A 7,941-nucleotide genomic window follows, 5' to 3' on the forward strand; every position below is an offset into this window, starting at 1 on the left:
CGGAGAGCTCTCTCCTCCAGGGCTGGCAGGGAACAGGGTGTGCGGCTCCCCAGGAGGGTTGGCTGCCACCATCTTTGCCCTCGTCACTCAACAAACCTTTGTGGGGTGCAGAGACCTGAGCTTGGGGGAGCCTCAGAGACACAGACAGAGCCAGCACTGGTCATCTAAAGTCTGGGGACAGCTCCCAGCAGCGGGGCCCATCTGCGTCACCCACCTTCTCTGGGCAGGGCAGGCTGGCCCTGGGTGCTGGCTGCTGTGGGAGTGGGCTGGGGTGGCCAATGCATGGGTCTCAGGAGACCAGTGAGGGTTGGGCTGTCCAGGAAAGGAGGTGGGCCGAGGGGGGCAGAGAGAACCCTATAGTGGGGGGAGCGTGCAGGCTGGGAAGGCGGGGACCCTGTAGTGGGGGGAAAGCAGGCTGGGAAGGCGGGGACCCTGTAGTGGCAGGGGAAGCAGGCTGGGAAGGCACGGTGAGGTCCTTCTGGGGCAGCTGTCCTGGGTCTGGCTTCTGTCATGTCAGTGCCCCTTAGAGGGATTTATTGAGCTCATGACTGGTTCCCTGGCATGGCAGGGTGCTCTGAGGACAGCCAAAGTCCCCTGTGTTGTGACAGCTCTCAGCAGGCCCCCACTCGGTCCTGACTGCACTGGAGTGGGAGCCGCGTCCCCAGTCTGCTGGTGAGAAAAGGGAGGTTTAAAGAGGATGAGGGGCTGGCCCAGGGTCACGCAGCCAGAAGGGGCAGGTGCAAGGCTGGGAACCACAGGGAGGTGCCAGGCAGGATCCCAGGGGTCAGGTGCCACCGTCAGGGGCTCCAAGTCCCTCTGGCCTCTCGCACACAGGCATGGCCACCGAAGCTGGGAGGGCAGCAGCGTTTCTGTGCCAGGGCCATGCCATTCCGCCCCCAAGGGGACAGGGAGGAAGTGGCCTTACTTCCCACCTCTGGCAGCCCCTGGGCCTCTTCAGCGAGGGTGGCCACAAGGTCACGGCCTCCCCACCGTCCCCCGGCCATGGGGCTTCCAGACAGCACACACCTGGATTGGCCACCCCATCCTCACTATGCCCTGCTGCCCACAGTGGATTGGCTAGGACAGATTTATCTGGGCTGTCACAGCCAATAGAAATACGGGGCTGCCTGAGCCACTGTGTAGTTGCAGTGACCGAGCCGGCACTGGGCACACGCATGATTTGTGGGTCCTGCTGCACCTGGTGGGTCTGATCCTGACACTGCGACGCAGCCCCTTCATGCAGGTTCCCGAGGGCAGATCCCGAGGCCGCTGCTGACCTGCAGTGGGGTTCTGGGCCGCAGCAGGGACCCTCATGAGTGTGCAGGGGAGTGCCGTGAGTCAGGTCCCCCAGTGCAGCTGGGGCCACTCTCGGTGGGCCCGAGGGCACCCAGGCCCGGGCTGGTGTGGGCACAGGGTCTCCAGGAGGCAGCCTGGACTCAGGGGCAGGATGTGGCTCAGCTGGGGACATGGGCGCCTGGCTCAAGGGACAGCTGGGTCCCTAAGTTCCCGGTTGTCAAGGCCTGAGCCAAGGCGGGAGGCTCCCTGAGATCCTGGCCCTTTATCCAGGACACCCCCTTCCTCGGGCCCAAGTTATTTTTGGCCACAGGCGTCCTGACTGGCCCCCACTGGGTTGCGGCTCCAGCTATGGGCCTGGCTCTCCCACTGTCCTCTCCGGGCAGTTTCCCTGACGCCTTCTTGCTCAGCGGCCCACCGAGCCCCTGCCTGGACGTCATCAGCCACAGTTCATTCAGAGCCCTGGGGCCTTCAGGGTTGGGTCACCATGAGCCCCATCCTGAACATTTGGCCCAGGAGCACCTGGATGGAGAAGCAGACACACAAGGGTCCTGGTCACCCACTGAGGGCTGGGAGGGGCCCTTGAATCCCAGCATGCTGCGGGGAGGCCCGCCTGTGGGAAGACCCCTGGGCTGCTCTTCTGTCTCCCGCTCAGCTAGGAATGGTGGACACTGGCCCAGTGTGTGCACCGTGTCGGCCGTGCCATGTAGGTGCTGCAGCAGGTCCCTAACCCACAGTCCTCTCAAGGAAGTTTCTAGGCTCCTTGCCTCACACAAATCCCAGCAACACTGGCGTGGTGCTGCACGGATTCACTTCCTGGAAAATCAAACCCGGAGTGGCACCATCTGCTCTGAGGACGGGGCTGAGCCGGGCTGCCTGGGGCTGAGACGCTGCTGTGCCTGGGGGTGCTTCCAGGGACCCCGCACTGCCCTCTGCACCCCCTGTAGGGGAACCCGCTGTGGCCTGGGGGCAGGCAGCCCCTGCTTCACAGCCAGGACCCCCACCCCGCAGGTGTTTCCTGCCCACTGGGCAGATGAGAAGTGGAGGCTCAGGGAGGCGGCGGTGGGGCTTTGGGGCCCGGCAGGTGCTCTGGGGCCCAGGTCCAGACCTGAGTGGAAGGGCCTGCTGGGGCAGCTAGGGATTGGCCCTGGATACCTGCTGGGTGGGTGAGGGGTGGCAGCACCCACCGGGTGGGGGCTACAGTGAAGCCCCCAGGGCAGCAGGAACAGAGGGCTGGGTGTCTGGGGCGGGGAGTCCACCTGGAGCGTGGCCTCCACAGGTCCTGTGAGGACAGGGTGGTTGTTGCTGGTGGGTGAGGCAGGGAAGGGCAAAATTGCAGAGGGAACATCCTCTGCAAAGGCGTGGGGGTGAGAGCAGCCTTGCACCTCACTGTGGCTCTGAGGCTAAGGCAGGGAGTGCTGGAGAGTGGGGCTCGTGGTGGGTGGGGGCGCTGGTCCACGAGCTTGGATCCTGCCCCTCGAGCTGGACGGTCACCCTCGGGCACCTGTTAGTGACCACGCCCCCGCCCTGCTGACGAGACACTAGAGTGGGAACCCAGTGGGGGCCGGGATGGGGACCCGGGACATGGCAGGTGCCAGACAAGTGTTTGCTGAGTGCACAAATGACTATGGGGGAGGCCGCTGCCTGGGGCCGTGCCACCTGCTCTCTATCCCACTTGGGCTCCTGAAACACGGTCTCCTGAGTGTGTGGCGCTGGGCAGGGTGCACACGCGTGTGAGCATACACACACACACTCGTGCATGGACACACACTTGGCAAGCAAACAGGTGTGCACACATGCACACCGCAAGCACACACTCACGTGAGCACACACTCATGCCCACACACTCTACAAGCACAGGGAGACCCTGGCACATGTGGCCAGCACCGCCCAGCCCTCCCTGCTGGCATACCTGGCCCTGAACCCACACTCCTGCCTGTCCAGGCTCTGGCCGGTGTGTGCGAGTTAAAAACTGGGGCATACTCAGGATACATGATTCTAATTAGAACAACCTATGTCCATACGGAGAAAAAATTGTATCCAGAGGGCGACCAGGCAGTTATGGGAAGGTTCCGCTTCCTAATGATGTAAAACAGAAGAGATGGGGTGATTTCAGTTGTAAGAACCTGGGTGGGGTGGTGGCGCCTGTACGCCTGTCTGGAGGGGTGGGGGCGGGCACAGGGTTTGGGGGCCGCAGCCGGCGGGGCTGCTGGGACTGGAGGAGGACCCTGGGCCCAGCCTGCCTCCATGGGCTCTGGGGCCAGGGCAGGGAGTGGTGATCGGGGCCAAGTTGACCCAGGACTAAGCCCTGTGTTACCCTTCGTGGCCTTGGAAGGACACACAGGTGCCTCCCCTTCCACACTGGGGCATGAGGTGGGAAAGGACCAATAGGGTAGCCGAGAGCTCCAGGTGTCCCAGGCGCCCTCTGGCCAGTCCCACTGCTGGGGGCCCTCTGGCCATGAGAAGGGAGGGTGGCCGAGAGAGCACGGAGTCCTCCCTGGTGTGGAGCTCCCAGACCCCACGACTGGGCATGAGTGAAGGACTCGCAATTCACTCCCTGCTGTGAGCTCCAGGAGGCCTCTCTACCCGAGAGCTGCGCGCAGGCCCCGCAGGGAGGAGGCATCGGGAGGCAACTGCATCGCTGCTGGTCCTGGGAGGCCTCAGTCAACACAGCTTGGAGAGCACCCCCATGCTTTTTTGCTGTCAGGGTGGTGTAGACGAGCAGGTAGCACACAGGCCATGATCCTGCACCTGGGGACGGGCTAGCCCCTCTTGGGGGACAGCTGGCTGCACAACTATTGCTGTGTAGACAGGGATGACCCCTTGGCCCCTCTGGGAGCTTCACCCAACTAGGCCACAGCTGTCTTCCTGAGCCTGGCCCACCACAGCCCCCAGTATGCATCTGTTGAAAGCCGGAAAGAATGGTGCCTGCACCCTCACTCCTTGCGTGCCCTAGACCTCGAAGGCCGATGGAGCCCAGGGAATCCGCACACAGGAGGTTCTGGACCCAGGCCAGCTCTCTCGAGGGATGGCCGTGCTGCTTCTCGGAGGACCACATGACAGGTAGTTCCCACACTCGCATCTCACAGAGAGGCCCCAAGAATCTGTGAGGGGCTTGGTGGAGCCCACTGGCCGCCTCCGCCCTCAAGGCCTCCTCCTGCATAGTCCAGCTTCCCCATAGTACCAGGGTCCCGGGGGCGCCTTCCCCAAACATGCAGCCCCGCCCTCCCCAGGTCAGCTGCAGGCACGGGCGTACGACTGGGCCAGCCAGGAGCCCTGGGTTTTATTACCCTACGATGCCCCCAGTCCTGGAAAACATCCCAAATCTAACCCATCCCTGCAGTGTGAGCCTATCAGGCCTCTGCTGGGCCGGAACGTGCTTCCTTCATCTGGTTTCAACACTTCACAGCCGTGGGGATATGAGCGGGCATCAGGTGGGCGAGGTCTGGGGCATGAATTCGGCCAGCCCCATCAGCCTGACCTTCCTTCTGTGGGCAGCACAGAGGGCACCCTCAGCGGCACGGGTCCTTGCCCCAGGACCCAGACGTGCATCGGTGCAGCCAAAGGACAGAGGTCAGAGGGCGGGATTGTCCCCTCCGCCTCTCTGCGCCACCCCTTGTGCCGGAAGCACACTTCCTGCTGGTCCGGGGGCGTCCGGGGCACCTGGACCTTAGCTCCTCATCACCGCAGGAGCAGTCACCTGAGGTCAGACACGGGTGGGTGGGTCTCAGCCTGAGGCCGGCCCCACTGTCCGCGTGGGCACCTTGATTTACCACCCCTGCTCCTTTAACGGCGTCTCCGGGCGCCGGCTCCGATCGCGCCCTGCCCCCGCTGCCCCGTGCGACTGAGCTTGGGAAAATCTATTACCGCCAAGTCATTAATCTGAGGCTGCCGCCTCGGGCACTTTCTGGCCCCTCTATTTAATGGGCTCTGCTTCCTGAGCTCCGGAGCCGTGCTGCTTGCCTCTCTTGATCAGCTTTGTTTAATTATCAAAATATTTGATGCAGAAAATTGACATTAGTTCTGAAGGTTCTGCCCTCCTCCCCCCACCCGGCTCCTGGTGGCATTGAGTGGTTCAGCCGCTGCGCCCATCGCCTCAAAATAGCAAATGGACCGCCAGCCTGTGCTTGGCCAGGCGGACATGGCGAGCCGCCCCTGGGGCTGAGGCTGCCTGGCCCTGCTGGGACCCTGCCCTGGTCGTTTGGGAGGCACACAGCTGCACCCCAGGCCTGTCCCCCTTTTCCAGTGTCCCTGGCTCTTCGGGGAGCGGCCGTTCTGGGCCATCATGGAGCCCTCTGTGGGTTTCCATGCATGATGCACCTGGCTGGGGCCTGTCTCCCAACACCCGGGCTGGGGGCACAGCACAGAGCCCCGAGCTTTCGGGCTGGGGGTCGGGGCTGGGTGCGGCCAGCGTGTCCTGCTCCCTGGGCTGTTGTCAGGGTCTCACCCATCTGCAGAGCCTCTGAGGGGCCCTCTTGGGCAGGGGCCAGGCCTGCCCAGATGGTAGAGCCCCCTGCTTGAGGGGCAGGGTGGAGGTCCTCACAGCTAACCTTGTGAGCGGGGCCTGTGGCGGGGGGAGGACTGATCCTGGGAACAGCAGGCTCATGGTACAGAGGGGGCTGCTGACCTGCAGGGCCCAGCTTGTGCCCAGGTGAATCTCTGTAGCCCCTTTCAGCCTCAGCTGCAGGGCTGGGCTGGGCTCGGCTGATGCTGGCCCCTCTGTGAGCATTTTCATCCACTTTCCGGCCCATAGTGGGGGCAGCGCTTGCTAGGCCCTGTCCAGACCTCAGTGCTGGGACTGTGTGCGTGTGTGTGTGTGTGTGTGGGCACACATGTGTCCCTGAGTGTGTGTGCCCTGGGAGCCCTGTACACATGTGCATGTGCGTGTGCCTGTGTGTGTGTGTGACCTTCATACATGATTGCCTGTGGGCGTGCCTGTGTGTCCCACACGTGCACGTGTTGGCCTTCGGGTACCCACTGTGGACACCCGTCCTGGGTAATTCATGTTGACCTCATGTTGACCTCAAGCCCCTCTTAATCTCTCCCCAGCCCCATCCGTCCCACATGGTTCCAGGTCTGTCTGTTGGTGGGTGTGAGTCCGTCTCTGAGCCTAGAGGTCAGCGCCTGCTGGATTTGGTTTTCCGGTGGAGCAGCAAAGCTTGGGACCCAGCCCTCGGTGTGGGGGCAGCCGGAGCTGTGGGCTTTTGAGAGGGGGGCCGGTGCATGAGTGCCCGGGAGGAACCCCTGTCCGCTTCCCCGCTGGCTGCACCGGCAGACCCAGAACTCATTTATTTGCTCCTGGCTCCCAGTCTCAGGGACCCTGGCCAGTACACGTCCTCAAATGTGGCTTTTTTCAGATGCCGGATAATTTTCAAAACAGAAAGTAGTTTCAAGGTTGAGAAGATACCATTATGGAAAACAAATAGCGGTCAAGCTTAGATTCGTGGCTTTTCACTTGCAATCAATGTCCCCGGTGGAGGGAAAGGACAAAGGGAAGGTGTCACAGGCTCAGGGAGGGCGCCCGCCCTCACGGCTTCGTGTTCACCTGCAGGAAAAAGAACAACCGTCAGGCCCCTTGGCCTTCACGGATGGTAGCCTGACTCCCTGAGCCCTGGGCCGGGCTCCCAGGAAGCAGGGTTGCTGTGGAAGCTGACGTTCGGGCCCCTTTCTCGCCACCTACCTGGCCCGTCCAGCGAAATTACACCATGCCTGTCTGCTGTGAGTTCAGCTGGCAGATGGGACGTGAGTTCTCGAAAGGACAACGTCCTCCTCCCCACCGAATGCTCTCTGCCCGGGTTGGAAAGGGATGGCTCCGTGTATTTCCCCGTGTCAGACGCTGACCGCGCCCTTTCCCCATCCGTCTCCTCTTGTATCTCCAGGACAGAGTCAACACACAAGCCCGCAGTGGTCACCGGAGCCCTGACACCCCCATTCGGGCAGGGCTACTTTCACATGGGAACCTCCTGGGAGGCACAGCAGCAAGCTGGTGTTTAGTGAGGGGGCGCCCCTGTTTTCTGGGGAGCAAGCCCTGGGCCCAAGAAACAGGAGGGGGTGGAGCCGCGCTTTTCTCCCCCGGGCAGATGACTTCGGTGAACGTGTTTCTGTGGGTCCTGCTGACTTCTCTGTAGCTGTGGGCAGGGTTTGCCACGAGGCCCGTGGTGGGAAGGGGTTTGGAGAGGCTGCTGATGCTGGAGGGAACTCCCAGAGGAGAGGCAGAGCCAAGTCTGCCGGGTGGCTGCACAGGGGACCTGGAGCTGCGTCCTGACCAACCTGTTGGCCAGCTTTCTGCCCACACAGGGACAAAGGACCACAAACTTGGTGACTCAGGACAACAAATATCCATCCTCTCCCTGTTCCGGAGGGCGGGATTTGGAAATCAAGGTGTCGGCAGGACCACGTTCCCCACGACGTCTCCAGGAGAGGATCCTCCTGGCCCCTTCCAGCGCCTGGTGGTCCCAGGCGGTCTTTGGCTTGTGGCTGAATTGCTCCCAGCCCTGCCTCCTTCATGCGGTCTTCTCCCTGTGTGTCTCTGTCCTCGTGTGTGTGTGTGTGTGTGTGTATGCGTCCTCCTCTCTCTTACAGGGATGCCAGTTGTTGGATTAGAGCCCACCCCAAATCCAGGCCGATTTCATCTCAACTTCCTTAACT

This window comes from Papio anubis, chromosome 1, assembly GCF_008728515.1.
Source record: "Papio anubis isolate 15944 chromosome 1, Panubis1.0, whole genome shotgun sequence".
NCBI lineage: Eukaryota > Metazoa > Chordata > Mammalia > Primates > Cercopithecidae > Papio > Papio anubis.